We start from the raw sequence: 26,437 nt of genomic DNA, 5'->3' as shown, positions 1-26,437 counted from the left end.
CACAAGCTGGTGTCGAGAGGTGGGCATTGAGGCATAGGTGCGCAGGGGTGGGCAAGAAGTTTTTAGGGAACAGCAGCCCGGGGTGCAGCAGGCGCACAGGATCACAGGCACCAGCGCTCACGACGTCGGCCTCGTGGTGGAGTGAGAGGTGCCTCCCTGGCAGAGATGTTGGGCATCCCAGTAGAGGACCATGGCCAGAGTTACGTGCCTTTTATTCACACCCCTACACTGGCCTGGTGTACATCGGGCCAGCCCACTCCGCTCACGCTTACAGGGGGAACATACCAAGCTACTTTTCCTTGATGTCCCCCACTGGCTGGGGTGACATGGTTGCGTCCACTGTCCACTGGACTCCATACACCAGCGTGTTCTGTCGACATGGATATATGTGTGGGCTGCATACTGCAGTCAGGCCAGCACAACCACGCCACACTTGGCATTGTGTACATTCATATTCAATGGTCACTTGTCTACTTCACATATGTCTGGTCCCCACCTCTTCCCACATCCTTCTATTGTGTGGCTGAGGTGACATGCCATTGGTGGCTATAGTACATGGCTGGCCCAGGTTCCAACAGTAAGTTGTGCTGTTGTGTCTGGTGGGTGTACCTGTTGTATGTGAGCTTGTGACATATGCATCCCCAGAGTTGTGAGTTGCATGATTGTGGAGTTAAGGTGTATGGTGTGTTCATTTGGTATTGGCCAACGAGGTGTGCATTTCCGTGGGTGCCATCCCGGTAGCCCAGGTTGAGGATGAACTGTCGGCAGATCTAGGGCTCATGCACACTGCCCTGGGGGGTTGGCGACGACTTTGGCGGAGATTTCCCGGTGGTCCAATATTGGCTGGACATTGGTGGGTTACGTGCGCTTTCTGTGTGCAGTGTTGCCAGGGGGCACAAGTAGGACATGTGTGCAGTCAATTGCCCCCTGACACATGCGGGAAGCCAGCTGTGGCATAGACGCCTTGCTTGGTCTCCGGCTGCTCCTGAGCAGTGTGCGGGAAGTATAGATGGTGGACACCAAGCTGATGATGTCATCCATGACCGTTTTGAGGGACTTGGCTTGAGCTGGCTGTGTCACTCCTTCGGCTCATGCGACTCATGCGGATTTTGGTTGGAGGGTACCAGTGGCCAACAGGTGCATCACGGTCAGCAGCTTGGTCCCAGGTGGGATGTTAGTTGTCCACTGTGTTGGGACCGTCAGCCTGTGTACAATGGTGGTCAGGATGCGGAGAAGGGTTGTCCTTTTGAGCCTGTGGTGGGCACTGACATTCTCTGGTGTTGGGTCTGTGAGGTTGGTGCATTTTCGGAGGGTCGCTGTCTTTGTCTGCACTGCCTCTGTGTTGGTCCGCGGTGATGGTGGGAGTCCCTGGGGGTGGGGATGTTCCTGCGGGTGGTGGCAGTGGGTATCGTGGCCCTCTTGTGTGTCTGGCTTGCATGATCAGTGGCTCCATGGCATCTGTTGCCCTTCAGGTGTGGCACTGAGCTGGGCTCCCTTTTGTGGTGCAGGCTGTGGTCCGACTTTAAACCAGGTCACACCAGGTGTTATTTTCCTGCAGCTAATGCGCCTGTATCGCCTGTTTTGTGATCTTATCGCTGATCTGGCTGGTCGCATCTCATTAGCGATAGTTGCGGGGGTCATCGGAAGCAATGATTTTTGCAGCTGCTATCGCAGGTAAACTGGTGCTATGGGCTGATAGTACCAGCTTGTGGAATGGGGTGATATATTTATCGTGACATTGGCTGTGATAAAGTGCCGTTAACTCGGCGATAGCCCCTTGAGAATATGCTCCAGAGTCCTCTAAAGAAGCCTCCGTGGTGACATTTAAGTGCTTTATAAACTCCTATAAATAAATAGATTAATATGCTATAGTAAGTGGTCTACAATCCACACAGGATCCACACAGAAGCCACCCATAGGAATGGGCATGGGTTAAGGGAATTGGGGTTAAATTTACATCTGTCTGGCTAAATATTCTATCAGGCGCTTGAAATTTCTACACAATGGACATGGGTGGATATGAGATTGGTCTGGTGTGTCAACCAAAGCTAGGTGCTCAACATATTCCAATGCTAAAACATGCTGACAATACCATATTTCTTGACCACACTATCAGTCTTAAGAGGAGAGGCACAGTGTGTTGTAATTATGTGAGGTCTGGTCCACATGTCGGCGTATGGCATTGTGTTTGGAGTTAGACAGATGTTTTTTTGAGGCATGGGCTGTTACGTTAATCACATGTGATACCTTTCAGTATGTCACATATGTTGTGTGAAAAGTGAACCATGGGTTAGTTAGCTTAAGACTTTCTCTTTACAGGCAGGGAGTACTTTGTAGTGTTTAGCATGTTGTATTGGTCTGTGACCTTAATGTCCTTTGTAGTGAGATTGGTGGGTGTATTGTGTGAAGCATTGGGCTTGGCTCCACTTTAAGTTCCTGTGCTTGCAGTCACTTAGGTGAGAGTCTCTCAGCCTTCAGTGGAGCTGCCTTTTTGAAGGCACTGCAGTTTTTCCATGGGGCACCCTGTTTGATACTCTCAAATGGCATAGTTTTTCAAGTATTAAAATGAAATTCCCAAAGTGAGAGTTTATTCATGAAAAAAGTCAATGACCCTGAAGGACAAGCGGTTTTCTCTTGTGTGCCACTGACTGATTTCCCTGTCCTGCACCACCATGCTTTTCACATGATCCTCGCCATGGAAATCTAGTGTTGAGTGCACTACTCAAAATAGAGCTGACTGTAACTATGACCAGATGGCTTTTGGGTGGAAAGGCCCTCAGTTTAGAAGTTTACCTCAGTGGAGGTACTGTAGACTCCACTGTCGAAAACTCCTCCAACTCAGACCCGCAATTTTTGTAGGGCGTAAGGACTACCAATGTTTAGTAGTCTTCCATTCTGGTCAAAGTTTAAATGACTCCCTATGTGACCAAAACAGTAATGGGTCAACAAAATTCTTACAGCGTACAGTATACAAAAACATAGGGGGATATTTACGATAAAATGTCGGAGCGCAGTGTTAAGCCAAAATTGGTAACGCCGCGCTCCAAAACTTTTAAAATGCAAGAATGCACCGTATTTACAAAAATACAGTGCACCCAGCATTTCCCTGACCGCTGTTGTTAAAAAAGCTGCCTAGGGCTAGTGCAGGAACCCTTGCACCATGTTGCAAGGGTGTCTGCGCTGCAGGGATGACTGTTTACGCGCAGGAAGGGACACATTTAAAGGCAATTTTCTGTTTCTATCTGTGCTGCAGAATGCGGAATGCAGCACATAGAAAAAGCTAAATATGGGGAGAAACTAATAATTTCTCCTCGTATCGCCATCCTAAGACCAGGTTTTACCTGGCCTTAGTTTTTGGCACTGCCCCCTCCTTGTAAATATGGGGCATCTTCAAAAAGCAATGGGTGTTGCAGTGGAATGCCCACTGCAACACCCATTGCCTGCCTCTTTAAAAGGGGCATATTTACAAGGTGGTGTTAAGCTAATTGATTTTGTCCCCCCCCTCTGGAAGGTCCTTTCTTCACTAGACTGAAGAGCCAACTCATCCGTCTTGCATGGGGTGGTAAGCAACCTCGGACAAAATGGTGTACCATCACGTTGCCGTTCGCTCAGTGCAGGTTTGAAGCGCCTGATCCCGAACTCTACTATCTCAGTGCTCAGGCAAATTTCACTGCATACTGGCTTGCCCCTCCCCCCTTTATGACACACTTGGCAGTGGAACAGGGGCTCATGGCACCGCTACTTCTGAGGGGATTCCTGGGCATAGATGACAAGACAAATAGGGGAATGGGGTCCACTGTGGCTTGTACAAATAATTTGTGGTGTGCCATCACCAAAAGGTCCCAAGTCCCCGTGCTATATTCCCCGCTACTCCCACTGCTCACCCAACATAACCTCACAGTCACACAGGAAGGGATTTGTAAGTGCATGCTCCTCTGACTAGGCATCAAGACATGGGGGGAAATGTACCATCAGGGACACTTCAAAGGCACGGCCGATTTTCTAAGTGCCACACCGCTGACCACTATGAACAGATTCCTATATATTCACTTATGACAAGCTGTCAAAGCTGCTACTCCTGCGTGCCCAGAAGAACCTCCCACCGCCTTGTCCCATATATACAAACCTCCACAAGGGCGCGGACACACAATACCATGAAAGCAAAACAGGGATAGGAAGCGGAATTTGGACATCCTATCATGGAGGAGGCCTGGGCATACAGCTGTCAACAAACCTAATGCATCACTGCTAGCAGCAGTTTCAGAATTATTCATTTTAAATTCCTCCATAGAATGTATCACACCCCGGTAAGGTACACAGGCTCTAGTTTCGATAGATGTGACTGCTGTAAGTGGGAGGGAGTGGGCTTTCTACACTTATCGTGGGAGTGCAGATCCATAGCGCAATACTGGAAGGAGGTGGGGAATGCCTTGGGAGACATGCTAGGGGTGCAGCTGGGTCTTACACCGGAAATGCTTCTCCTGGTCTGCCTTCCAGGCCACAAAGGCCGCGTTAAAAGATGTCTGGCAATGGGTCTACAGGTGCCCAAATGCAAAATTGCCTGCAAATGGGGGCGGGGCAGAGCGCCCAAGTTTAAGGCATGGTTGACCGACCTTACTGTCAGGAGCAAAACAATATCTATGCAGACCTGCTACCCTTTCACTCAGGACCCTGTGACATCTGGGAACCGCTCACTCGGTACATGCTCAGGGTAGCTGCAACTGCCAAGGAAGATGGGGTCGCACCATCGCAAAGCAATCACCAAACGGAGAACTACGAGCCACATGGTCATGAGGTTGATGCCTGAGGGGGCTGCTGTGACATCTCATTCGCCACTCATGCTTATACCGATTGCTATGCACTGAGACTGATATATTCAAGCTCAAGCTAAGTACTAGACTGATGTATTCATGGTCGGCCACTGTAGTATCTACCACACTTCTTGGTAATTGTAGTGTTGTCGTACTGAAACATGCCGGACCCTGTGGTCTAGAGATTGATAACTAATGAGACTACTGTGATATTTCTTCTGTTTCTCATGCTCCTAGTGATTGCCAGGCGATGGGACTGATGTATCCAAACTCCAGCTATGCACTGGCCTGTTGTATTCAGGGACTGCCAATGTAATATCTACCACACTTTGTAATTGTAGTATTGATGTTTTGAAACATGCCGGACCACATGGTCAAGAGGTTCCTAACTAATGAGACTGCTGTGATGCTCCTTCCGCCACCCATGCTTCTGCTGATTGTTATGTGTTGAGACTGATGTATTTAAACCTAAGATATGCACTGGACTGATCTATCCATGGACTGCCAACGTAGTGTCTACCACACTTTGTAATTGTAGTGTTGTTGTACTGAAAAATGTCAATAAACAAAGTAAAAAAAAAGCGAATAGATTTTTCCCCCTGGAGGTGGTAGTTCCCGGGCTCCCGGGGGCTACATGGCCCCCCACATCCAATTTAAGAAAATCCCCGGGGAGGTGGTGGTCTCCCGGACTGCAGGGGGGTCTGCAATTCCCCTCTGCATTACTTGAAATTAAAGTCCAAGGAAGGCATTGGCCCCAGGACTGCAGGGGGTTCTGCACAATCCCCCTTGCATTGTTTGCAGTTAAAGTCCCAGGGAGGTTGTGTCCACCAGAACTTGATGGTCCCAGAGGCACTTCCAGTTAAAAATAAATAATCCACAGTGAGGTGGTGGTCCCCTGGGCAGGTGGTGGAGGACATATGGTCCTCCCCTGCACTCATTTATAGAGAAGCACAGGTCAGGTGGTGGTCCCTGGGGCAATATCAAACCCCATAAGAGGGTCCTCTGCCCCATTGCATAAATGCCACCAGGACCCGGTGCACCCAGGGGGCCGATAACAAAGTGCAGGAGCCTGCAAGTCATTTAAAAAAAAAGGTTTGTTGGGATCCCCACCCGAGTAGGCCTAGGGTGTCAGGGTATTTCTTCCTTGCCCCCATTTCGTTTTTTAAAATGTTTTTTCTGAGACTCCGCTCAAGCTGAGTCCCATGATAGCTGCCAACACTTCCTGGTTTGAAGCATTGGCAGCCAATTAGATCTCAGCACGAGATCGGGAGCGGTTGTGGATCCTCTGTGTCCCTATATATATAATTGGATTAATGCTCCACACTACTGAATGGATTTACACCAAAACACACACTTGCACTTCCCTGGACCAACATCTACCTTCCTGCCAAATATGTTGTAAATCTGTTCAGCAGTTGGGGCTGTAACTGTGTTTAAAGTTTCCAATGGAAATTAACATGGGTAAAAGGTGTTTTGCCCCCCCCCCTTTTTCTCTGGCCCCTCTTCATGGCTCACTACAAAAATTTGAAGACAGCCGCTGAAGTGAGTGAAAAACTTATTTTGAAACTTTCATGAGGATTCATCAATTGAGGCCAGAGTTATTGGCAAATGAAAAATCCCTCTTCTTATTCAAATTACATCCTAACTACCTCCTGGCAACTGCCAGTGTGTAATATATACATTTACATCTCTTCAATTAGTATTTTTGGCACTTTATTCACACAACTTGATCTGGTCACTGTAAGGTGGAAGCTGTTGTCTTCATTGTCAGGGATCTTTAAAGATGGTGAAGAAACAACAACAGTTAGTGGTTTTGCAAATCCAGTCTTTTGTTCACCACTTTGATGCAGAGGCTAATTAATTAAATGCCTAAAAGTGAGTAGAGTCTCTAGTTACAGACTTCCCAGGACATTGGGCAATCACCGTATGTTACTTGGTGGATACCACACGGAAGGGTACAATGTCATATGAAGTATCGACTTCCTTTGTTGCATCTACCAGGCGATCACAATGTCTCCTTCTTGGAACAGGAGGTTCTTTTTCCATTGCCTCTTATCTGCAAAGACTTGAATTTTCTGCTTGTTAATCAAGTCCTTAATATGAGTGGTACTTACACTGCTTTCTCATTGGTTGGTCCATTGATGTCATTTGGTTGTCATTGCTCTCCCCAACTTCAAAGTTCTTGGACTTTCGCCAGTGGTCAAATGCAGAGCTGAATGATAGGCTTGTAGGGTAGACTTTAGTACTGTTTTCAACTTGAGCCCTTCTAGAGTTGCACGCTGTCCCACTTTCTTTAGCGCCCTCATAAAATGCTAAGTCAGTTTGCCTGCAGCAACATAGGTATACTCTTATGATACCTTATGTTCAGATACTGTAGGAAATGACTATTAAAGAATGGGCCATTACCAGCCTTCACAATGGCTGGATTGACTCAAGACGCAAAGATGTTATCCAGTTTCTCAATGACTCATTCATGAGTAGTGGATCAAAGATCCTCTATGAGTGGGGAACAGGAATATTCATCCACAATTTTGAGCAAATGATGGCTGTTATCAAGTGGACCAAAGAAATCAATTGCTCTTCTCTCATAATCATGTTTAAACATATTCAACGTATGTTGAGTAACCCTTGGCGTAGTTTGCGTAGTAGTGCTATGCGTAGCTACGCGAAGTGCACTTCACACTACGCGAACTGCGTAGTGCACTGTGCAAAATGCTGTTCGCACTGATTGCACAGTGCCGGATGCTTGTCCTCACTGTGCACTGTGCAAACCGCATCTTGCACAGTGTAAGCGGTCATTTTCCGCCGCTCAAGTAGATTTGTACTCGAGCAGCAGCTTTCTTAATGCAGACTGGTAGTTTCGCATCGCGAGCGGTCGCGAGCATACGCAACCACCCGCAATGAGAAACATGACCTCCCCGTGTTGAGAATCTCGCCGGGAGGTTTATTTTCCACGCTCGCGATCGGCAACATGATGTTGCTGATCGGGAAAAAGGAAAAAGTCTCGCCGGGATGTTATTTTGCTCACTTGCGGTCGCTAACTTGATGTTGAGGCCCGCGAGCAAGCAAAAAATGCCCGCTACTCGTTTTTGCACTGTGCTACGTGCAATTCGCATGGTGTGTAGTTGCGCAAACTACGCAGGCTCCGTGAGTGCAGCATAGTCCTACGCCCAGGGTTAATGTTGAGTCACACTTGTAGATAGGCAGTTGCATATGAGTTCCTTTTTGACTCACTCATGTAGGTATGGGAACCAAACTTGATCTCAAAGAGCTGTCTTTGTGGCAACTATACCAAAATATCCTTCGTGAGCCACTTAAATCATTCTCAGTTGCAGACTCTCCTGAACTAGAATTTTCGACCCTCGAAGTATGACTCCTTCCTGAGTTATGGATAGTTCATCTTTAACGTTCTTGTATTTTTGATATTCAACCTCATTGGTGAGAGGTCGAATGTGTCAGTTCCATGACTGATATGTAATTTTCTCATTCAATTTCAGCATGTCACTATCATGACTTGTGACAGTAATAAACTGGGCTAATGATATGGCAGCTGGTGTATTTGATTTGCCAATGAAATTTATATAGGCCTCAGCCATCTTGAATGGAGTACCTTGTCCCTGTATAAGAACTTTGGAAAAGTAGTCAGCAGGATTTTAATCCTTTCCTGGATGATGCACAATGGTATAATTGTATTCTTGCAATCGTAATTCCCATCATTCAATACGAGGAGGCATCTTGGCTTTTGATTTGTCAAATATAGTCAGTAAATCTTGATGATCAGTTGCCAATTATAATGGTTTTCCATAAAGGAAAATATGGAAGTAGTCATAAGCCCATAGCACAGCCACACTCTGTTTCTCAGATTGTGAGTAAGCATTTTCTGTCTGGTACAAACTACTCCTGGCATATGCCACAATATGCCTTTGTGCATTTCGATGTCCATTGTGCTGTGCAAGGATAGCACCTAACCGAACAGGGCTAGCATCAACAACAACCTCTGTATGAAGCTTTGGATTGAAGTAAGCCATTTCAGTAGCACGTTCAATGGCTTGCTTGATTTTCTTAACATTTTCCACGCATTCTTACGATCATTCAAATGAAATTGTTTTCTTCATCAACTGTCGTAAGGGAGCTTTTACAGTAGCAAAGTCTCTTTTGTAGCATGAACAGTAACTGGCCATGCCAGCATTTCACAGCGCTTGTACTTTTACAAGATCAGGGGCCAGATGTAGGAAGCCTAATTTCGGTCGGTAACGGCCGAAATTCCCAAATTTCGGCCATTACCGACCGGAATTAGGCTTTTCATATGTAGGTGGTACATTTCAGATTCGGTAATTTACCGAATCGGTATTTAAGAATTCGGTAAATTACTGATTCTTAAAAATACCGAATCGGTAAATTCTCAAATGAGTGCTTTACCCGTTTTAGGATTCGTTATTTACCACCAACTAGAAGTTGGTGGTAAATAATGAAAACCTTTGAAAAAGCATTTATTTTTTGCTTTTCCAACAGTGCCATGTTGCAGACATACATGCCCTTATTGGGATGTATGTTGTTACAATGCATGCTTTCACAACGCATGCCTTTACCACGCAGGTTTTACAACGCAAGTCGTTACAACGACTTGCGTTGGGGGGCGCTGGATAGTGGAATAGTTTAATTTACTATTCCAACTCCAGTCCCCGTGGATAGTAGGGTAGGTTTTGGATAGTAAATTAAACTATTTCCTATCCTACAGCGCGCCCAAGCGCAAGTCGTTGTAACCACTTGCGTTGTAAAACCTGCGTGGTAAAGGTACTGCGTTGAAAAAGTTGCGTTGTAAAGGATGCCCCCCCTTGTGGCATGTATGTCTGCAACATGTGAACCCATACACAATTGAGGGGTGCAACAGGGTGTCAAAGTGACACCCTGCCACCCTTCAATGTTTCCCCCAATTACCGAATCGGTATTTACCAATTCGGTAATTGCCATTCATTCCTTTTGGCCTCCAGGCCCATAGGAATGAATGGCAATTACCGAATCGGTAAATACTGATTCAGTAATTACCGAAACTTACCGATTCAGTAATTTTTTAATAAAAATTACCTACATCCCATTTGCCTGTTCTTAAATACCGAATCGGTATGATTCGGTATTTAAGAATCAGTAATCTGGGATTAGCTACATCTGGCCCCAGGTGTCATGCAGTCATTTGAAAAGATATGGCCAAAGAACTTCAAATTAGTCTTATGAAACTCACATTTGTCTACATTTAATGTCAAAGCTGCATCTGTAAGTAAACACTTACTTGTGCTAGAGCTTTATCGTGCTTCCTTTGGGTAGCTCCAACAGTCAATATTTTATCAATATAATTAAATGCATTCACAAATTGCTGCATGATACATCGAATTATGCCTTGGAAATGTTTCACAGCTGATGACACACCAAAACGCAATCTCTTGTAACGAAACAAACCAACATGTGCAGAAAATGCCATAATGTACCAGCAACTCTCTTTAAGTTCCAACCTAAATCAACACAAGAGAACACTTTTGCACTGTTTAACTGAGTTATCAGCGGCAACTTGTGCCTTAGGGCTCCGGAGCACCGCCCCTCTGAAGGTCCGCCATGTTCCGTAAAATGCATTATTCATTCTTATTACACTATTGCTCTTAAAGTATGTCACTACTTGGCTGGCTGGCCCGAGGTTCATGGTGAGACAGCCAGGCACTGGCAGGCCTGTCATGTGCATTTGCACATGTATCAAATCTCCATGACTGGTTGACGTCATGATTCAGGGCTTACCTTTTTACAGCTTGTGTTTCCCACAAGGAGCCTTGGAACCTTTGTATTGTTCAGTGCCAGTGAAACTTAGGCCTGGTGGGGAGCTGCAATCTGAAGCCCTGAGTTCCATAAACAATGTCAAGCATGGGCATTCATCCCATTCGTTAGGCTAGAATGTCACATTTGCCCCCCACCCTTTGCGACAGTCTGTCTTTACGCCAATCTTTCTTCACTTTCTTTTTTTATCTTTATATATAGATATAACAGATAGCCTGCCACTACAATAATTTTTTGCCACTCTGCATCAGATTGGTAATGAGGAAAGGAAGGCCTAACTCAAAGCTCAACATAGCCTGATGGATGTTACTGTACTGAATCATGGTACTTGGAACACAGCTAATTTGATGACAGTGAGTACACCAACAGAGTTCCCCCAGGTAGACTTTCGGCAGCAAGAAGTAACGCATTGCAAGAGACAGCCAAGGAGCTAAATCGATCTGATTTTCAAAGAGCCAAAGCTACTACAATTAAATAGTTTTGTTGGGCTCTTGTTGCTATGTTGCTATTTAGATTTAAAATTGGATGCCTTTAAATAATAGCAGCTAAGCTAGATTTATTACTTATTCAAATGAACTGAAGCAGCCAGAGAGCCCCATCTCACTCATGTACACGTTGTTTTCAGTCACCATCGTCTCCCCTCGTATCTGAAAGCCTTGTATGAGAACGTTTTTAAAAGTGACTGTCTATGGTCTGGCTGGTCAACCTTTTCACACACACACTCTCTCTCTGTCTCTCTCTCTCTCCCTCTCTCTGTCTCTCCTCTAAAAGTAATAAACCAAATGACCTTTCAGACTGAGAGCACAGATGAAATCTTGCACTCGCTGACAGTGGCCTTAAACAACGATTGTTGAGCTCACTGTATTGTGGTCTGCATCTAAGTGCTCAATTGCCTACCTTGTCGGCCACTGTGTTTAAGAAAAGACTGTCTTAGAATTACCTTTGTCCTTTTCAAAATCATGTCACTGTTCTAATATGTATACATTCACAACTCATAATGTGTGTGCTTCATGGAAAAAAAGTTAAAGTGTGAGAGTGCAAAGTGTGGAAGCACATCGCTCTTGGTGCAATATTTTCTTTTGAAGTTACAATCACATTTTTAACAGACGCATTCCAGACCTCACATTTGCATCTCTGCTTGAAAGACCTCTGGCAGATTGTAGGTTCCTTCTGAATTAGAGTGTATTTTATAGCTAGCTGCTTGATAAACAATTTTTATGTGATATTTTAACCTATAACAGTTCCATCGTAGCATGCAGCCAAAGTGAAAGAAAGCAGAAAACAGTGAAATTAGTCTGTGGACCTGGTAACAATAAGGTAGCTCAGTGGAATAGTGTGCTTGCTGTGTAGAACTAAGTGCAGTGCACAGCTTGGAATTTCAGCAGACTGCACTCAAACGGTTAATTCTCTGAGGTGCCTGCCTGTCACTGAGTAGAGTAATAGCAACCTCTGTGTGGTCTAGGACCCAGGTATTTAGTTAATCACCCTTATAACTTTCATAATTCAGCTCAAACTCAAGTGGGTGTGAATCTATGTTTGTAAATGCCTAGGTGTTACTGTATGTGCACTTGTATATATGTATGTATTTGATCACTGGTAAGTGGACTCCCCTTTGTGGCCTAGTTATGACATTTTTGGGTAAAGGCATTTTACTATCTTTATTGATAAAGGTTTTATTATGTTATCGGAAACACTGTCTGAGCCATGAGCATGTAAGAGTGATGTCATTTGTTTGCTGTCTTATCATGCAATTTCTTTGTAACACAGCAGTATCATTGGTGTATGAGCTTGTAAGAATGTGTACATGTTTTACCTATGGACTTTAATTATAAGATTATCATCTGAATAACCTTTGACTTGGTCACTCTACCCCCTTCCATCTAGAATCTCAGCAATTACATATGACTGAGAACCTGCTTTGAAGGGACCAGATAGAACTATAGGCCAGGGTGAGTTTGCATATCATATTTTTCTTTACTGCCTGAGATGAACATTGCTATAATCTATAATCTGTCATTGTATACTGTTCAGCTTTTTTTAAAATTTTTATTGATGTGTACATTTCATTTTGTCCTCTCTTTGAACCTATTGTAAAGCGCTCTGATATCCTTCGGGATCTTGTTTGCGCTATATAAAACTTTATAAATAAATAAATAAATACTTTTAAAGCAAATAACATTACAAAGTACATGAGTTTGCCTCCTTTTTGTGAAGCTTTTGTTGGGGAGTTTCAAGACCCATTAGTGACGGTAAAGCTTGAGCAGAGCTCAAGGAACCTGTTTGAGAACCACTGAGTTTTTTTAACAAAAAATGTATATGTAAATTCTTTTCAAATAATATCATCTCAGAACAACGTCCACCTCCATAAATTCTAGAAGGACTTCAGGCTAGCTCTCTCCACTAGCTTACTTGTTCCAGCTTCAGGAAAGAATTTACGCCCCAACACTTTTAAAGTTCACCAGTCTGGACCTGGATGTCCTTCTCTTTCAATGGCCTTGTTTGCCTGATGCATGACAACGATTATATGTTTACGGCTCCTTCACTGTTCTTTTTGGGCATTTTCACTATGTGACAAATCCATGGTGTCAGACCAGTAGATGACTCAACAGTGTCACGCCTCTAGTAACAATTCAAGATCTCCATCAACAGCTTCTTGTAAGTGGGAAGCAATTTCTCTATGTCTCTGAGCAACAGGGCAGATATCTTCATTAATATGCAATTTCACTTTCAAAATCTTAAGCTTTCCTAACCCATGAAATAATGAAGGGAATTGACTTACAATTTTGTGATGAGAATTCATATTATAATTCATGGAGACCAGTCTCATATCAGCAGCTGTGCTGAAGCTGACTACAGAGGCACTTGACGGTGTACCGTGAAGCAAGCGGATGGGTGCCTGCACCTTTGTTTTCTTGTGTTTCATTGTCACAACAAATGAACCTTGACTTTTTATGGGTGTTGATGTGGCCCATGAATATGCTTTTGTTTTCAATGGTGTGAGTCGCGTTAAAGGAGACAGTTCATTATATTTCTCTTCAGGAATTATGTTTATTGAGGCACCACTGTTGATGATAAGTGGTATTCAACACCCATTTATTTTCAATGTAATCTTTGGACAATGTTTGTATGACTTTGGTGCTTTTGCATGTTGACTGGTGTGTGACTTACATTTTTTTCCTCATGCGGCCAGTCCAATATACACACGTTTCTCTGAGGTAAACATCGACATGGCAACCACCTTACTCATTGTTGAGGCAGATGTACATTTTGACGATGATTTGGATTACCATCACCTCCGTTCAGTGTCAGTTTGCCTCAACTGATGTCACCGCTTGGCCTTGTGGGCAAGTGTCTTATGTTGCTTCCGGAAGGTTCTGGAGGCCACTTTGTCTTTGTGCTGTGACACACTTACTTTTGCCTTCACTTTGCAAACTGTCACAAAATGGTTCCCCTTTTCACAGCCTTTACATATCTGTCCAATGGCGGGACATTTACCTTAGTGTGGAAACGAAAATCGTCTTCTCAAACACAACTTCTGTGTCAAGTGTAAACATCACCTTGTGTCATTCTGTCTTCTGCTTGGGCTTACTTTTTATGCACTGTCTAATTCACGTGGGTTCCATGCCAGAAGCTTGCAGTTCAGCACACTCTTCAGCTATGGCAGCCATAAAAACTCACTTCAGCCTAAAGGGGATATTCTCAAGAACGTGCAATAATCATTGCCAAAATCAGTTAACGCAATCTCTCATGTCGCCGTCTATCGTAGGAAAACAACTCTGTGTCAACGTCGTATTCACAACCCGGCGGTAACATGCGACTAGTATCCCGACAACGCATCAATTGTCCACGATAAAAGTCCCTGGATGGCAATAAAAATCTAAACCCCAACACAAAAATACTTGTGATGGGCACAACTGCGATAAAAAATCCAGCGAGGAGCAGCGCCAGCCTGCAAGTCCCACAAGTCAGGTGGCCAAAATCACCATAAAAGCGGCAACCAAAAACACAAACAAGACCCAAACAGCTGCGAAGCACCATAGAGGTACCCAGAGCAAGTACAGAGTGTTAGACCTGTCAGCCCTTTGGGTGGTCCCTCCGAATTAATTATTTATTTTTTTCCCTTTTAGCCTCTGTATTTTTTTTGGGTGTCCACTACATATTTTTTTTTCTGGTGTTGACCCTAGGACTCTGGGCGCCTTATTAACACCTATTGGTAGTGAGGTGCAGGTGCTCCTTTAAAATGGAGGTAGAGCCGGTACCCTCACAAAATGGTGGCCGGTAAACTGTCAAGATTTTACCTCAGAGCTTGGCCCATAGCTTAGTGTAGAGGGATCTAGAACCTTCTGGCCCATTCTAGTGAACTGGACCCAGGGTATATAAGGTCAGAACCTGGGCGGCCATGTTGTTCATCAAAGAGCTGGTTGGAGTACAGGCTGTGGCGTCAGGGGGATAGGGCACTGGAGGGGCTGACTACTCCTTAGGGTTGCTTCCCTTCTGCTGTCTTTGCCCCTCTACATATAGACCTGACCCTGCCAAGTTGTCAACTAGATGGACCTTGTTCTGGTGTTTTTTTCCCTATACAAAGGAAGGAATTACCACTCTCCTCAGATTGACCCAGCGTAACTGTGGGGCCCGCACTGCCTATACCGTACTGCATCGCTGTCCTGGGGGAGTGAGAACTGTTCTGAGGGTCTGGGGAACCCCCCTCCCCTGTTTCCTACCTAGCGACATCGCTCCCAGGAGGGTGGTAGTGCATGAATACTGTCCGACTTACTGGTGCTGAGGAGTGTTGAGGTGGGACGCTCCCTTTGACTCCCTCTCCCAAACGGATCTACTGAGGCTCTGTTGTGGCGTGGGGGAGTAGCGTGGCTGGCGACATCAGGCTGGGGCCCTGTGATTAGGTGTACCCTTCAGTAAGTGGCGCGACTCCCTCCCGAGGTGAGAAGCCGGGAGTCGAGCTGAGGCCAGTGCGGCCGCCCCTCGCTGCGAAGGCTTCCCTGAGAGGGCGGCGCTGCACGAAGGTGTTCCTCCCCTGGCGCAGGCCCAGAGGAGGTCCTGTCAGCTTTCCTGAGTGGGCTGCGCTGATACATAGACACTCCTCTCCTGCGCAGGCCCATCGGTTCGCGGCTGTCCTGAGGAGCGGGACTAATCCACCGAAGGTCTGAGCAGGGCCTTTCATCGGAAACGTCTCTTTCCCAGCGCAGGCCCAGTGTGATATTCGGCCTTGCCTGGGAGGGAGCAGGCGCTTTACCAAAAGGCTGCCGGCGGTGGCCTAGCTTCTTTCGGCTGCCCGTGACGGCTCATTCCGAACTTAACAACTTCCAGCCACAAGTAAGCCGGGTCCTGGGGGCTGGTGAGGGATACGACGATAGAGAAACCCCCACGGGGCCTAACCGATGGCCGGCTCTCCTGAATTCTGATAACTGATTTTGTGTAAGCCAGTGGAGCCTAAACTTATGGAACTTCCCTACTGGAGCTAGGAAATTGCCATTCATTGAGCTACTGTTGGCCTATATAAATGTTAAACAGAAGCCAGGGTATCTTAAGTTCTCAGATCAAATGCCGGTTATTGACTGAATTCAATGCTCATCCTAGTTTGACCAGGAGTAAAGGATTCTGACACCTGCTTTAGCAACGCATAATCCAACCTTATTTAAGGACATGTGCAAAACGATTTCCATGCTGTGATAATGCTTAATTTTGCTTTGCTGGGTATATTTACTGTGTTTTCTCTCTGCTAAACCTTATTTAAACTACAAAAGTACGGCCTGAAACTTAGAGTAATAAGTGGAATTATTGAACTCATTTCCTCTAGGGAACAAGGATCTTGAACTGAATGTATTGTTGAATTCTCGTGGATGCAGCTAATCAAATGTGGAAGTGCTTGATGTGTGTAACCAATACATGACTAACGGAATAAGATAACTCAAAGAATTTCTATAAAGCATTCCATATTTTTCTAATCTGGTGTAGTGTCATTTTTAGTGGATGGGCGCTGGGTTGCTGTGAAGAGTGTGACGCAAACATAACACAATTGCCTTTGAGATTAGTCCTTGCCACTTGTGCCAGGCTACCCTAGGGGAACCGGAGACCCCGGTCCAACCCAGAGGAGAACCAGAACCCCACAAACCTCATGGAGGACCAACCTGGGACCATCAGTGGGGAGACGATAGCAGGAGTTGGGGCACCGGAAGCTGCACAACATGACCTGAGCCAACAGCAACAGGGTGAGTAACAACCAGGGACTGGGGGGGACGGGGGAAATGGGCACAATGGCACACATGCAAGAGTAAGTATAGCCCATCTGCGGACAAACCATGCCCAAGAGTCACAACTCCGACCAAGAGCCCAATTTACACAAGTCTGCAACATATCAGCACTGTATAAGCACAGAAGTGAAAGGCACACCACCTGAAAGGGATAACGGCCAGCCAAATCAGAGCCAAAGGGGCAACTCACCCACAATGCAGCACACACACATAAGATGCAGAGCACCCCAACATTGACAACACTGTGATACAAACTGCAACACTTTCACAACAGCATTTCCCCTTCACAGTGCAGAGGGAGAATCAACACCTCCTGCAGAGCAGAACCAACAATTCAGCACTGATGATGAAGCAGACCGCTCCAATATCTACAAAAACACACTCCAACAGCTCAGGGACAGCTCCGGCACCCCACCTCTAGGAGCAGGGCAACCCAGCTGCATCCATGAGACCCCAACCCCTGCACAGACCCCACAGCAGGAATCACCTACCACCACGGCTGTCTCCCAGGACCCCCACGACCAACACATGGGCTTCAAATGCCGTGTGTTAGGGTGCCAGGAGTAGATGTCTGACCAGCTGCGGGTGGGTTCGACCTCATGCCGGCCAAACTAGATGCCATGCGTGGGTGTCTAAATCCCATCGGGGACCACCGACAGTCCCTAACAGAGACCCACTGTCCGCTCCTTGCTCTACAACAAGCCATGGCTGACATCGCTGAAGTCATGACTCTGAGCCAAGAACAACTGTCTAGTCAGTGTGGCCCCAGCGCTGACATCCATGAGTTGGGACACATAAGGAGAATATTGGAGAGCTTGGAGCGGATGCAGGCGGAAAGAATGTTTGCTACGGCTTCACACCAGCGAGATGTGAGCTGGGATCTACCATGCCCTGCAGATCCTCGTCATGGCATTGCCACCACAAGGCCTGGCGCGGATGGATGCTGGTGCTACTACTACATCCACATCTCCTCCCCTGAAGTGTCACTGCCATACAGTGATGCAGACAAAGCACCACCACCCGCATGTGAGGCACCTGACACATCAAAGGACAAAGATGATGATAAATCTGGCTTTTTGGCTAGAGTTAAGTGGTAGAATTCACCTGTGCCATATGGCCGGGTTCAGCTTGGTTCTGCCCTCTGCATCATGCCCTGGAATAACACCTCCCACTGTACCCCTATACACTGAGCAACACTCACCTTGGACCTCGACAAGGACTGCCATATTTGTTTTGCTTACCAATGACACAGCCATCACACTGTAGTCTTCTACTCCAGATGTACTTGTCAATCCCGAAAGTACTCTGGGTGGCCCTCCATGGGCCAACAATGTAAAGTCGGCATGGCCCTGTACTGGTCCAGCTTTAATACTCCACTGAATGTGAATAAAACATTCCAATTCACACAGATGTGTCATGGCCATGATCAATCAAGAGTGAAAGTATGGATGAAGGTAGGGACAGTGATTCCACAAATAAGTACTCCCTGGGTAATAATATCAATGTGCATGTATGGCCGTGACCCAGATAGGCATTGAGACACACATTGTCATTCAAATCAACACTCATCACAGTTGAATACAAGCGAAGGTGCGTAGACTTTATTAGTACATGCGTGTCAGTAAGGGCAAGATAAGTGCCACAACATGAAGACCAATGCAGCAGTATGTCAGAATGAGAAACGTTGCCAAGAGCTGCTGTCCACTCTGGGGAGTGCCTCACCTTTCACCTTTCACAGGTGTATGTTAAGCGTGTTGTTGTCCACTCATGTATTCAGAGTCCAGGCGAATGGGGCCTGGTCCACTATTGTCATGGGATATGTGACCAGATCTCCAAGATGCACCAAGGTGTCAGGACATGTGCAATGTGTTCCAATCTGTTGTGGCTGCAGTTACGTAGTTACTCGTCCATAAAATTGATTGCAGCTTCGTAGGCTAACATTTCCAACATGGGGTCTTTGTCGACTTCATCAGACAGGACGGCGAGGCGATCCATACAGCCCAATAGGAGAGCGGTTCAATGTCATCACTGCACATGAGGTCCAGCTTCCAGCATGTATGCCAAGTATCAAGGCATCCCATAAACGGGTATCACGGTGACACTCCTGGTCGTGGGTCAACAGAGGACGCACACACATGTCAAAATCCAGTTCAGCTATCATCCTGTTGGATAGGCATGGACCACTCGAATATGCACTATCGAAAATGCAACACAGGCTGAACGCAGGCGACATTGGCAAGGCGGAAGCTTAGCCAGAAACTGATCTGCAGCATTTCCAATGGCAGTGCCGCCAGTAAATGCAGCATTTATGAACGATACAGCTCCACGTGACAGGTGTTGTGCATGTGTCTGGGATGTTCGGCCATTGCATTAGTAGCTTTTTTGAAGCGTCACTATTCTGACCTGCACCAGTTCTGTGGATGAAATGCCACACCTCAGATCAATGAGTTGTTTTAGTGTGCACCGGTTGTACTGTACGGCTGGTGTGTTGTGGGAGTAAGTGTCAAGGCCATTCCATGCAAGATAACTTCAAGCAAGGACTCCTGTGTGTGGAGTGTGTATACGTTGGTCTCTCGTCAGGCTGTGTGTAGTGTGGGAGTTGACATCAGCTGCTATAGTATCTGTCAGGCGTTGCCAAGCACATGCAATTCCGAGGTCGGAGGTGCAGATGTGCTTCCACCTGATAGTCCAGACAAAGGAGCTTTCATCCCTAGTGTAAGTTTGTAATCTGCTTGCATTCATGAAATGTGGGGTGGGATGAGTGCGACTTTGGGATTCATTTTTTATATGTCTTGCATGAGGCATATTAGCGGCATTACTGTGTGTTACATTGCCTCACAGCTGCTCCTCCCTCCCCCAACCCACTTACTCATGTGCGCTGTGCGATTGCATCACTTGCACTCCTACGGTACAGTATTGTCAGGCCTGTCAGCGCAGGTCCACAAGCCTGTCAATGACACGGTGATGTTGGCCATTGAAGGTGGTAGGCCACGTGAGTGTAGGCCTATGGTAAGGATAGGGCAGACACAGATGTAGAGTACATGCCTGGCTTAACTGGTGCTGCTAATGTGGCTAGGCATTTGACTCATGCAGCGGCAATACAGATACACACAACACTTGGCATGTATGATCATGGACCCCGAGCGTTCTTGCGCTCCTTCATTACTCCTTTGTGCGAGCACGCCCTCCGGGGGCATGCTACATTGCAACATTGTCCCTTTCAAGGGGGGATGACTTAGTTACATGTCCAAGTTCTCACTCACTGCCTGAGGTGACATGGCTGCATCCCCTGTCCACAGCACAATGTAATGTGGTAGGGCCCGGTGCCATCATTCACACATAATGACCACACGGACACACTTGGATAGATAGTGGAACTGGCTACGGGTACTTGCGCCAGGCCCCTTTTTATTACCAGGATCACATATCCAGTGACGCCTGTGCTGGATGGGTGTGGGTGATGTGAGTCAGCCCTCAGGGAGTGGTTGGTGCTGGCAACAACTTGAACAGTGATCACCATTACAGTGGAAACAGAAAACACCAACATAATACAAACAACTGCGAAGCATCATGGAGGTAGCCGGAGCAAGTACAGAGGTCACCCAATATTCAATCAGAAGGGGCCATGAATTGTGGCGCCCTGGGGGAACCAGAGCTGAGCGTGCTCAGGTGAAGAAATTGTCAATGATTGTGTCCCTTTGGGATGTTCCTGCTGCAGCTGCTGTGGGGTGTGTTACGCCTGCCTCATCTTCATCATCATCGTACCAGGTCTTCCACACTGCTTGAGGTGACATTGTTGCATCTGCAGTCCACATGACGTAACTCAATCATAAAGGGTCCATGAGTTGTGGTGCACAGAGTTAGTGGTACCTGTGACGTTCAGGGGGTGCGTGGCCTGCGAAGATGCATGGTCCAGGCAGGCCACACTGGTAGCAATGTCTGTTGTCTACTGAACTGCGTCATCTGCAATCGCGACTCGGTCTGAATTTTGAGCCCTGCTGACCACAGTGAAGGCCGGAGGCAGAGGTCAGCAGGGGACCACAGCCATGTGGTGTTGACTTGTGGTGCACAGAGTTACTGGCACCTGTGGCGCTCAGGGGGTGCACGGCCTGCGATGATACGTGGTCCGGGCGGGCCACACTGGTAGCAATGTCTGTTTCCTACTGGACTGCGTCATCTGCAATCACCACTAGATCTGAATTGTGAGCCTTGCTGACCACAGTGTAGGCCTGAGGCAGAGTTCGGCAGGGGCCCACAGCCATGTGGTGTTGACTTGTGGGGCACAGAGTTAGTTGCACCCGAGGCACTCAGGGGGTACGTGGCCAGCGGTGATGCGTCGTCCGTGCGGGCCTCACTGGAAGCAATGTCTGTGGCCTACTGGCCTGTGCCATTAATTAATCAAGACTGGATTCGAATTGTGAGCCCTGCTGACCGCACTGTAGGTCGAAGGCAGTATTCAGCACAGACATAACTCTGCAGTGCTATGCCGCTGGGGGCCTGTGTCGCGGATGCCAGTGATCGGCTGAGGAGGCCGGCGGTTACGGCTGCGGCCTCACGGCACAGTGAGAGGCAACGACCTGGCCGACGCGTTTGCCATTCCGGAAGTGAACAACGCCCAGAGCCCTGGCCTATTTATTCACACTCCTACGCTGAAGTGGCATACGCCGGATCAGCCCATTCCGCTTGCGCCTACAGGGGGGACGACACAGCTACATGACCGATCGCTTCCCCACTGCCTGAGGTAACATGGTTGCATCCACTGTCCACAACACTGCAAACACCAGCAGTATGTGTCCACATGGACAGGTCTGTGCTCTGCATACTGAGGTCTGTTCAGCACATCACCACCACACTTGGCATAGTGTGTATTCTTATTCATGGGTGGCTTGCCTCCTTCACACATACTTGGTTCCCACCTCTCCCCACATTCTGCTATTGTGTGGCTGAGGGGCCATGCCATTTTTGGAACGTCCGCTGTCCTGTTCTGCGCTGCCTCAGTGGTAGTTTGGGGGGTGCTCCAGGGGAGAAGGGGGTGGTGGTGATGGGTGTTGTGGACCTCTTGGGTCTCTGAGCTGCATGATCAGTGTCTTCATGACATGAGTGGATCTTCAGATGTGGCTCAGGGCTGGGATCGATTTCATACTGCAGGTAGTCCTGCTTTACACCAGTAAAACGCAGGTGTCAAATCCCTGCTGCTAACAGGCCTTATCGCCTGTTTTTGAATCGCATCGATGATCTGAGTGGCCGATGAGAATATCACGCACTGGTGTTTTCATGTGCTTTTGCACGGGAACGCCTACTCGGCATATAATTAGCGTTACTTGTCGCTCTCATCGGTGGCGATGTTTTTTGCGGATGCTATCGTTGTAAAACTGGCGATATCGTCAGTTTACACCAGCTTGAGAATGCAGCGAAAATTCTTTTGCCACTTTTGCTGCGCTAAAGTGCCGATAACTCGGCAATAAGTCCTTGATACTATGCCCCTAAAAGTTTATCTCAGGGTTCATCATCTGAATGAATCTGCCAAGCATCCATCTATAACCCTAAGAAGCATAGCTTCTTCATTATTGAACTTACAGTGTCTGATGAGTGTCTTGCGTCTCTGCACAAAGTCAGAAATGGTTTCACCAATTCTTTGTTACTCTTTACTAAAAATCTATCTTTCATAGTTAGCACTTTGTAATGGAATCAATTTAAGATTTAACATTTCTCTAATCAGACGGTATTTGATGGAATTTACTTTATAACTTCTTTCACACCATCACCAGCAAGATTTTTGAGATACTTAAAAAACTTTTTATTATCAGTCTCTTCAAGGGCATCAATGAAATCATCAAATGTCTCAAACCAGGCAGTCCATCTATCAACAATATTTTGCTTTGGCAGTATCGATAGGTGGTGGGGGTTTGAGAAATGCAGCAATGTGGAACTTACTGACACCACTAGTGGATTACTAGGGCTTGATATGGATAATTTATCAGTGATACCTTGCCACTTGCTGGCCTCATCTTTAATGATAGCGGGAAACACTACTTTCTTTACAGCCATCTGATAAATTTCACTATTCTGAAAGGGGCTGTTAGCTCTTTTTTTCTTTAAGTCATATGGAGTTGCTCGGAGCCCCATTCAGCCGTTTTGGTGCCTGGCCACTTGTGGTATGGATGACTCCAGAAGCAGAACCCCAGGCACTTCTGCCTGAGCCACTTCATGGCTTGCTGTAGAACGATGACTCTTTTACAGAATTCGGTAAGTCACTTACTTCTTTTCTTTGGAACGTCAGTTTATATATAACTTCCACCTGGTTGAATCTGCCTTAATTTTTAGACTACGTATAATGTACAATTCTATCTTGCGTGGCTGCGTGGTACCTTTATGCGTAGCCTGACCAACAGGCTCTCAACCAACGATGTGTAGATCCTTTGAACAGTTATCCTAATCTTCAACTGCTTCACAGTGGCTGGAGATGCACTTTGACTCCACATGCATGAAACTCTGACTCAGTACTTCGACAGCGACACATGTGCCATGCACCAACAGTTTGCCTGGACCACGGTAAAAACTCTGAGAGAGCACAGTTGTTCTTTGGGTTACGTATCTTTTCACCAGTTGCAGCATCTACCTCAGTCTGGGTACCCGCCAATGACTACGCCATACACAGAGCTTAATATTACACGTCTTTATTCTTCTGTGTGTAACTGTGAACTCAGTATTTTACACCAAGCTTTCATTGCATTCCACTCTAACACTGATAGCATAGCTCTATGGAGCACAGTAGGAACCAAAACAGTTCTGTCATAAAACGTGCAAGACACTGCAGGGGGAAATATTTAAAGACATTGCACTAAAAGGTAAGTGCCAGTCTGAAATGCAACATCTGACTTGACTACAATGCCAGAAATCGCTCGTTGAGGATTTCAAAGGACACATTCACTTCTGAATTTGTATGCATTTTATTGCAGATGGAATAATGCAAATTAATAGAAAAGGAATGTGCTTCTCCTCGATCTGTAGTACTGTCATGTGCCATGCATGTCTGTGCGACTGGATCAGAGTCAATTGACTGTAATTAAGGCTCCCAGTTTTCTGTTTTTGCTTTATTTGTACAGACAAATATAGATAGAAAAGAATATGTTTTCTAATTGGATTTATTTTTAATAGTGGAAATACAGAAAATGGTGCTTCTTGTGAGTGGCTCTCCATGCAGTCCTTCATGAATTCCATGCCAACAGGTGAGCAGATAGAAAGCATGCGGAGTTAAAAAGCAGGATGAGATTTCCTTAAATACAGGCATTAGTTAACATATATTTGTATATTATGCTAAGTGTAGTGTTCTTATATTTGGCTGCTTAATTTGCAAAAACCCGACAGGCATCAAAGTATGACTGCATGTTTAGCAGTAAAATAAATCTGTTTATTCTCAAAACACAAAATAAATATGGATAAAAACCAATAAAATGGCCCAAAAATAAATATAGATAAATATAGACAGAAATGTTAGAAAAATAAATACCATAAAACCGGGAGCCCTAAGTGTAATTCGTTGTGTTTTAGCCTTGGTGCCTGAGGCAGAATTATTGAGGTTTAGTGAGCAACTTATGAAATACGTAAATTGGTGAAAGTGCACACATCTTTTTTGTACCCCTTTATTTCTCTACATCTCCTATCCTATCAAGTTATTTAATCGCTCACTAATACAATTTCCTGTAAGAGATCCTGTCGCCTTGTGAGAAAAATAATGGCAACATCTTGTGAGCGAAAACTACCAGTCCGTGTGGACGTGGAAGTTAAAGTATTTTAATATTATACAGCTGCCTAATAAATGTCCAGATGTTGCTCACTTAAACATGGTCATTAGAATCTAATTGGCAACTGTAATTGAACAATATATCCTTTCGCAGGTGCCAGCCACAAAACCAAAAACTTTTGACAGTGAGATTATATGGACCAGCACATGAAAGAAACATGTGCTGCCTCAAGCGGAAAGTTGTTAATTGTTTCCGTTTGTTCTCGTCGTTCTGGAAATAAGTTTCCTCTTTCATTGTTCCATTTCCTTTTAACTGCCCTTCATTTCCTTTCACTTACATGAAATGGGAAGACAGTATATTCAGTTATATTTTGGGCAAGAATTATGGAAGAAAATAATTACATGGGTATGGAAATGGCACTTAGAAGCCTGAAAATGAATTAAATGTGTGCATGTCTTCAAGAGTTAGCAGCTCGCCAATTTGAGGTTATCATTACAGCGTGGAATAGCAGAGTGACATGTGTAGGGAGAGCGGGGATGGGGAATGAGAGTGAAATCACTGCCTTTGAAGAGCCTCATTTACTACTTTTTAGCATAGGGCAGCGCCACAAGTCTCCTTGCTCCAATCCCGTGTCAAAAGGAAAGGACTAAAATGCATCGTATTGATAAAATACGGTGCATTCCTGTCCTTTCTGCCTGCGCTGGTGCACAAATTTGTGCCTAGCGCCAACGCAGGCACCCTTGCACCAAACCCTTGCACCATGGTGCAAGGGTGTCTGCGTTGTTGGCACAATTGTTTTTGTGCTGGAAGCGACACCTTCCTCCAAAAAAACAATCAATGGATGCGTTTTCCGGCACACATAGAAACAGGAAAAAAAGAGGAGAAATAACGTTATTTCTCCTAGTTACGCCTCTCCTGAAGAGGTACACAGTTTTGATGCATTCCCAGGTTTACAGATCCACGTAAATCTGAGAATGTGTCAAAACCCATGAGTGTTGTATGGGAAATCCCACAGCAACACCCATGGAACGCCTCCTTGATGTAGGAAGACATTTGTGCTTGCTTGCCTTACTCCATATCCATGAGGCCATGCAAAGCCAAGCAGGGTGGCTTTGTGTCACCTCACATATAAGATTGAGAAGACTATGCCTCCGGAGCATCATAAAAGGTAATACTCCGGCGGTGCAGGCCCCTTGTAAATGAGGCCGTAAGTCAGCACTCACCAGACTGTACTCCACCAAGCTATGCATAGTATTTAATGACAAATAAAAAAGTCAGGTGGGAGCAGTGTAATGTTTGTGTGATATAAGTGATCCACTGGATTTTTTATGCTTGGTGGCACTGGAAGTAACAGAAACCACAATTAAGAACAGAGTCAGTGACTGCAAAATGTTGCCTTCTTAGTTCATGCCTAGTGCATAAACCAAGCTTAACTAGTAATGCTATTTCATAAAACATGCACTTGTCTCCAATCGTTGTCTTGTCAATCTGAATTTCAGTCACTATTGGGACTACTTAGTTGCACAAAGGCAAGGAAAATAAGTTTCCATGCATTGCACCAAATCAAGTCAATCAGTTATTCTCCACAAGGACACCTCATGGTCATAGGTTAATTATGGCAAAACTTAACTTTTACCATTGATAGAGTAAGGCTGACATTGAGAATGAGCAGTGTGCTATACATTTGCCTGTGAGAAACTGTTGTACTTGCACTTCTGCTTACAAATTAGAAGATTGCTAAAGATAGTTATAGTTTGCTTGAAACCAGACACTAGGGGCCCGATGTAGGTCG

The sequence above is a fragment of the Lissotriton helveticus genome, chromosome 1_1, assembly GCF_964261635.1.
Source record: "Lissotriton helveticus chromosome 1_1, aLisHel1.1, whole genome shotgun sequence".
Classification (NCBI taxonomy): Eukaryota; Metazoa; Chordata; class Amphibia; order Caudata; family Salamandridae; genus Lissotriton; species Lissotriton helveticus.
This window is presented reverse-complemented; position numbering follows the sequence as displayed.